This window comes from Daphnia pulicaria, unplaced genomic scaffold (genome assembly GCF_021234035.1).
Source record: "Daphnia pulicaria isolate SC F1-1A unplaced genomic scaffold, SC_F0-13Bv2 h1tg000137l, whole genome shotgun sequence".
Taxonomy (NCBI): domain Eukaryota; kingdom Metazoa; phylum Arthropoda; class Branchiopoda; order Diplostraca; family Daphniidae; genus Daphnia; species Daphnia pulicaria.
In genome coordinates this window covers 50,001-57,500 of record NW_025804830.1, presented here as the reverse complement: position 1 = coordinate 57,500, position 7,500 = coordinate 50,001, and the positions used below count along the sequence as shown (strand labels likewise).

At 49.3% G+C, this 7,500-nt stretch overlaps 3 non-coding genes across 3 annotated transcripts in view; all 3 read left to right on the top strand.

The window, feature by feature from the left end:
* The first annotated feature begins 2,467 nt into the window (after window positions 1-2,467).
* LOC124319208 lies at window positions 2,468-4,762 on the top strand. The gene has a single exon (XR_006912903.1). It is a non-coding gene; the product is annotated as a small subunit ribosomal RNA (ribosomal RNA).
* Window positions 4,763-5,692: 930 nt separating this feature from the next.
* On the top strand, window positions 5,693-5,845 carry LOC124319219. Its single transcript, XR_006912914.1, has one exon. It is a non-coding gene; the product is annotated as a 5.8S ribosomal RNA (ribosomal RNA).
* Window positions 5,846-6,486: 641 nt separating this feature from the next.
* The window catches only part of LOC124319210, a 4,576-nt gene continuing 3,562 nt past the window's right edge, over window positions 6,487-7,500 (top strand). The window contains exon 1 of the ribosomal RNA XR_006912905.1: window positions 6,487-7,500. This exon is cut by the window's right edge and continues 3,562 nt beyond it. This is a non-coding gene — a ribosomal RNA (large subunit ribosomal RNA).

Below are 7,500 nucleotides of genomic sequence, written 5' to 3'. Positions count from 1 at the left end.
TTTTCAAATTTGCGACATTACGACAAGCAGCGATTGTAAAGCCCGGTCCAAATTTTTCAAACGAGTCTTACTTCTTGTTAGTCCGCCTGGCCGATACCAAAGAATGGCCGACCGTCGACTATCGGGCGAATAGACGGGTGAAAGAAATAAAGTCGAAGCCGGTGGTTGGATAGATATCGAAGGGAAGGCGAAAGAGGCGAAAAGGAAAGCGCGAAATTTCTTTAGTAGCTTCGACGCAAAAACTTTGGTATCGACGGGGAGCTTTGGGAAATGAAACGAAGACGCAGAATGGGAAGTTGTCCGGTTCGGCGTTAGTTGTAGTTTCATTTCCACCGTAGCTGAGCTCCTTTCCGCCCGCCACTTCACATGATTTTAGTTTCGATTCCGTTCGATCGCGCTTGCACTGTCTTTGTTTTTTTTTCACTGCTTGGATCGCGGCTTTGCTCTAACCAGTTTAGCCCCATGCGATCAAAAAGTCTTAAAAAAAAAAAACCGTTGAACGGAGACGAACTCGATGAGCTGTCGGTGTGTGAAATATCATTCCTTCGGTAAAACCGTTTTCGAAATTTCCGATGGTCGGTATATGTAAAAATATATCCGAACCGCGATGTGGACGGGAATTCAAACGCCCGCTTCACCGATTGGTGCGACAGCTGAGAAGCTCGTCACTCGATCCAACGACTCTTGGTCGAAAAGTTCAGAAGAGGTGCGCGCGTCAAACATTTTTTTGGTTTCGGACGTTTCGTTTCTTCGGCACGTGTGGTTTGTCTGTGGCCGTCTGTGAGAGAAATCGGACGCTTGTTCTTTGTTATTTTACCGTAACAAGACAAGACGGGAAAGATTCTTTCTTCCAAACTTACGGCATCATAACCATCAGCGTTTACCGTCAGCGACGATACGGAAGAGAAAAGAAAATGGTGCGCGTCTTTTCACTTTTTGACACCGTATCAAAAAAAAATTACCGTTCAGGCGGAAATGTGTGTGTGTGTGTGTGTGAGCCGAGAGATAAAAAATAAAAAAGCCACCAAACAGAACGCTTTCAAATTATTTCGTGCGGCGTGCGCATATTTCACATTTTGCCGTTTGACGGAAGCTCGTTGTGTGGAACACAGAAGTGGAGATGGACGGAGTTGAAGGGGGGCGAAGACGGCCCGGTCGGACAAAGTCAAGAGATTGAAATATACGAGAGAATTGGGTGGAAGTGATGGCAAATCTATAAAATTCAAAAATCGGATGAGATGCGAGGACCGCAAAATGTGGCGTCGACTCTGACTCTCTTTTACTACGAACTTCCCTTCGACGGAAGATATCGAGAGCTGAGCTGAGCGCCCGCTGAGTATGGCCGGCGTAATTACAAACGAGTTACGGTTGGAGCTATATCGATTGTACGTATCCCGAACGTTCATCGAACAAGCCAGATCAACTCGGCGCCCGGTAAGATGTACGCTCAGTTATGGCCATGACACACGAAGGGAGAATTCAAACGGCTGTGAGTGTACGGCCCGCCCGGAGTTGTGTGTAGGCAGTGACCTCTCAAGAAAAAACGTAAAAAATTTTTTTTTGACAGTCACCGGTCTGCGACAAGTAATCAGTACGAAACTTGGGTGCAATGCAAAAAACATTTTGAGAATCCTTGCTTGACAACAACGAATCTAACACGATAAAAAAAACGATCCCCATCGGTGTACCGCTTGCTTTTCTCGCGCTTCGGCGCAGAATCGCTTATTCAGCTGCCCTTGGAATATGTTCGTTTCGTGCATACTTGATCTCGGTCATTCTTCGGTGAACTCTTAAAGAATTGCGCACTTTTATAGGGGTAGTCTGGTTGCTTGTCTCGACTTGAAATGATTTGTTTTTTTCCGCCCATGACTTTCTATACGATGCCTCTATGCTGGCCTCTGACCGCGGTTGTTCCGAGTTTTCTCTTTCTCTTCGAAAGTCTTTGCGGAAAATTCTGCCTCGTGTGACCGTTGAGCGGTGAGGTGTGTGTGTGTGTGTGTGTCGTGCGGGGTGATGCGAGAGTGTGCCTCGGCGGTGGAAAAATAAAAATAAAACTCTGAGCCCACAAAAATTTAAAAGATGTATGCTTGTCAGCTTAGTAAAGCAGGCTTGACTTATGAGCATACAGCACGCCACATATGACCGTCGAAAACCGTAATACGGGAAAAAAAGTTGATGAATATATCAAGACCGGTCGAATGAATCCGATTCACTTTGGGCTCATAGACCGTTGAATGGTCTTTGACTTTGGAAATTGAAATGAAAAAAATCCAACAAACGGATCGGATCGGTGTTTCTCTTCACTGGGACTCGCTGTGACACGCCAGGCGTTGCGATCAAAAATTTTAGTTTCCGAAGAAAAAGAAAAAAAACGAAAAACGTGTTGATTTGGTGTGTGTTTGGTGATGCGTGGGCGAAATAAAAACCCGCAACTCGCCGGATGCATATCAAACAAACATACACGAAATACCTGGTTGATCCTGCCAGTAGCATATGCTTGTCTCAAAGATTAAGCCATGCATGTCTAAGTACAAGCCGCTAGACGGCGAAACCGCGAATGGCTCAATAAATCAGTTATGGTTCCTTAGATCCACTCCATCCTACTTGGATAACTGTGGTAATTCTAGAGCTAATACATGCACTCGAGCCTCGACTGCGGGCTTTCGGGCTCGCAGAAGAGGTGCTTTTATTAGATCAAAACCAGTCGGGGCCGGGCTTTCGGGCTCGCGCACCGTACCAATTTTGGTGACTCTGGATAACTTCACGCCGATCGCACGGCCTTCGCGCCGGCGACGTATCTTTCAAATGTCTGCCTTATCAACTGTCGATGGTAGGTTACGCGCCTACCATGGTTGCAACGGGTAACGGGGAATCGGGGTTCGATTCCGGAGAGGGAGCCTGAGAAACGGCTACCACATCCAAGGAAGGCAGCAGGCGCGCAAATTACCCACTCCCGGCACGGGGAGGTAGTGACGAAAAATAACGATACGGGACTCTTCCGAGGCCCCGTGATTGGAATGAGTACACTTTAAATCCTTTAACGAGGAACCATTGGAGGGCAAGTCTGGTGCCAGCAGCCGCGGTAACTCCAGCTCCAATAGCGTATATTAAAGTTGTTGCGGTTAAAAAGCTCGTAGTCGGATGTCTGTCTTCGGCCGGGCGGCGCCGCTCTGAATCAAGGGTGTTGCGTTTCACGCTCTGGGAGCCCGGGTGTCAAAGCCCGACTCTCTTCACGGTCGGACAACATCGCCGGAGTGGTGGTCGGTGCGTCGTTGTTGTATCTGCGGCCAGAGTTGGAAAGTTCTTTCGGGTTCTTTTTTAAATTTTGGTCGTAGTTGACTCGATTCGCTCCACCCAGTCAATCGTTCGGGGTGCCCTTCACCGGGTGTCTCGGGCGGCCGGCAACGTTTACTTTGAACAAATTAGAGTGCTCAAAGCAGGTGTATCCCAACGCCTGAATATCGCAGCATGGAATGATGGAATAGGACCTCGGTCCGATTTTGCTGGTCTTTTACTTTTGGACCCGAGGTAATGGTCAATAGAGACGGACGGGGGCATTCGTACTGCGGCGACAGAGGTGAAATTCTTGGACCGCCGCAAGACGAACAACAGCGAAGGCATTTGCCAAGAATGTTTTCCTTGATCAAGAACGAAAGTTAGAGGTTCGAAGGCGATCAGATACCGCCCTAGTTCTAACCATAAACGATGCCAACCAGCAATCCGTCGGAGTTACTCCAATGACTCGACGGGCAGCTTCCGGGAAACCAAAGTCTTTGGGTTCCGGGGGAAGTATGGTTGCAAAGCTGAAACTTAAAGGAATTGACGGAAGGGCACCACCAGGAGTGGAGCCTGCGGCTTAATTTGACTCAACACGGGAAACCTCACCAGGCCCGGACACTGGAAGGATTGACAGATTGAGAGCTCTTTCTTGATTCGGTGGGTGGTGGTGCATGGCCGTTCTTAGTTGGTGGAGCGATTTGTCTGGTTAATTCCGATAACGAACGAGACTCTAGCCTGCTAAATAGGTGACGGGTTTTATCAATTGAAACCGAAGGGAGTACGGAGGCGTCGGGATCAGGTGGCGGCGATTCGGGTCTCGGTGGGACTGGTTCCTTTAGTGAGGCAATCTCTCGGCTTGGTTTCGTTGTGCTCTGTTCGTCGGGTGTACGGCCTTCACGGGTTGGTTGCCTGGCGGATGAGGTATGGCGGGGCTTTGTCGGGAATGTCTCGCGGGGGCTGGCTCTATTGTTATTCGGTCGTCGTCATCCCCGGCGATACCTTCTGCTCTCGCGTCCGTCACGCAGTCTTCTTAGAGGGACAAGCGGCGTCCAGCCGCGTGACAGTGAGCAATAACAGGTCTGTGATGCCCTTAGATGTCCTGGGCCGCACGCGCGCTACACTGAAGGAATCAGCGTGTTTCACTCTCCCTGTCCGAAAGGACCGGGTAACCGCTGAACCTCCTTCGTGGTTGGGATTGGGGACTGCAATGATCCCCATGAACCAGGAATCCCTAGTAGGCGCGGGTCACTAGCCCGCGTCGATTACGTCCCTGCCCTTTGTACACACCGCCCGTCGCTACTACCGATTGAATGATTTAGTGAGGCCTTCGGACGGGCTTGTCGGGGTGCCGTCGAGTGGGGAGCAATCTCTGCCCGTGCGGTGCCTACCAACGGCGAGACTGAAAGATGGTCGAACTTGATCCTTTAGAGGAAGTAAAAGTCGTAACAAGGTTTCCGTAGGTGAACCTGCGGAAGGATCATAAACGAACAAGACAAATGTTTTGCGCATATGGCTTTGGTTGAGCACGAAACAACTAAAAGTTGCAAAACAAAAAAACCCCATCAAAAGTCTTTCGGCGTAAGACATCGTATGAACTATGTGTGGGTTGACGGAAGAAAATCATTTATTTTGAACGGGTATCAGGCGCTCTGATGCGCGGTGGTTTAAAGCGGATTCGCCTTTTCAAATTGATTTTTCTTTCCTCTCGGCTCAAAAAAAAACACAAAGTCTTTCGATTTGGTCTATGGCCGTGAGCAAATTCTTCCTGCTTCGATGGTGAATGTCTCTATAGATTCATTCGACCTTTAGCGGCGCTCACAGTGTTGACGTTAGTAGAGTGAAGAATACGATAGCCCGCCTGGGCCGCGAGTACCGAAGGAACAATAAAGGAGATTTTATAAAGTCTTAGTCCCTAAATCAAACACTTTGAAAAATAAAAACTCGGTGGATGGAGAGTCGGAAAAAAAAAAAACATCAAGATTTTGAACGGGTATCAGGCGCTCTGATGCGCGGTGGTTTAAAGCGGATACGCCCAATCGAAATTGTTTTTTTTTGTTTCTCTCTTCGTCTTCGGGATTTTTTGATTCTCGGTGGGGGACGAAAGTGTGAGACTTTACTCTGGACGTTCTTTTCGGGCGTAGATACTCGTGGTTGCGTGCGTGTGCGTCGTATAGACTAACACTCCAAAGCCCGACACTATGCCGTTGAAAACCGAATGTTTTTTAAGCTTGCCCTTCGCCCTCTCGATGAAGTAGGAAGAATTCAAAATCACAATAACACACTAAACCCAAATTCTAGTACGAGTGTTTATCGGAACATTTTCTTTCTGGCTTTCTTTCTCCGCCCTCGCATTCATTTGCTTGGGCGGGTTGGAGAAAAAGAGAGAAGAAAACGAATATGTCGTTTTATATACGACCCTGAACGGTGGATCACTAGGCTCGTGGATCGATGAAGAGCGCAGCAAAGTGCGCTAATCCATGCGAACTGCAGAACACATGGAGCATCGAAATCTTGAACGTAAATGGCGGCCCAGCTTCTCGCTCGGGCCACATCTGACTGAGGGTCGGTCGAATGATGAACGAACAGAGATTTTTTCAGTCTTGGTTTTGCATGTTGGGTCGCGGCGAGATTTATTTTTCACCCGGCCTGACCGCATAAAAGCTCCCGAATCTCTAACGTCTGGGTGCCGCGCGACTTAAGTGTCCGCGATGCCTCAAATACAAAAAAGGGGGAAAAATAAAAGAAGGTTCGCCCTGTTTTGTTTTTTTCCTCTCTATTCAAAAGAAACCTTTTTCGATGGCAAAACAGATGGGAAATTTTTGAGCCAACTCAAAAAAAAATTTTAGAAATAAACACATCTTCTCGAACAAGGTGTCGGCTGCGTGTGCGCGATATACCGCTTCAACGCGAGTTTAGTTGTGTGTGTGCGCCGGGCGTGTCGAAGTGTCGACCACCGCGAATTATCACTCACTCTAACCGCTCGTTATGCAAGCTTGGTTCGCGCACGACGCGTTGTTTCAATACAAAAAGCCGCAGGACGCCCTGTCACTTTTCGTAAATTAATTTTTGCGAATAACGAGAGACTCGCTTTATTTCGAAAAAAAAAAATTTGAACCGGCAATTATTCAATCTTTCCCGGCTTTAAAACGCCAAAGTCTGCCGAGCTAGATAAAGTGTTGTCTCCTTTTGAAAACAAACAATTCATTCTGACCTCAGTTTAGATGAGACTACCCGCTGAACTTAAGCATATCAGTAAGCGGAGGAAAAGAAACTAACAAGGATTCCCTTAGTAGCGGCGAGCGAACAGGGATGAGCCCAGCACCGAACCTCGCGCCCGGTTGAGCGGGTGCCGAGGAATGTGGTGTTCGGGAGGATCGTGCGCGTCTGTCCGGTATCTATCGTCCAAGTCTCCATGAACGGGGCGAGCAACCCACAGAGGGTGTCAGGCCCGTAGATAAGACGAGCCGAGACCGTGCATCGGATCCCTTCCCAAGAGTCGGGTTGCTTGAGCGTGCAGCCCTAAGCGGGAGGTAAACTCCTTCTAAGGCTAAATATCGCCACGAGACCGATAGCGAACAAGTACCGCGAGGGAAAGTTGAAAAGAACTTTGAAGAGAGAGTTCAAGAGTGCGTGAAACCGTTCAGGGGGTTAAACGGGTGGGCCCTCGAAGGTCGAACAAGTCCCCGCTCCCGGCACTTGGTTGTATGCCCTTAACGCTGCATGGAGACTGCCTGAATTGGCGGCTCTCTTGCATAAGTCGTTCTGCGATCGCAATAGCCACGCCAAGGTCCGCAAGTGGGGGGCCTAGTAGGACTCCGCGACCGACTGGGTGTCTGTTACACGGGGCGTCCGTTAGCGAGTTTCGTGGTTACCTTCGCGGGTGCCGCGATGACGAGCGCGGCGTTTCCCAACAGTACTGCCCGGTCGTGACCTGTCTCCTCCCGGGAGGTGTCGTAGCTTTTTTTTGTAAAAGAGAAAAAGTTGCGGTGCTCAACCTGTGGAGGCCCAGAGCGGAGAGTAGAAGTCGGGTCCCACCCGACCCGTCTTGAAACACGGACCAAGGAGTCTAACATGTGCGCAAGTCGTCGAGAAATTATCAAACTAAACTCGCGAGGCGCAATGAAAGTGAAGCGGCCCCGATGAGGGTGCATCCGCGAGGGGTGATCCCGTCTCGAACAGAGCGGGCGCAACCCCAGGGCGTCCGAATGCTCGCGAGATCTT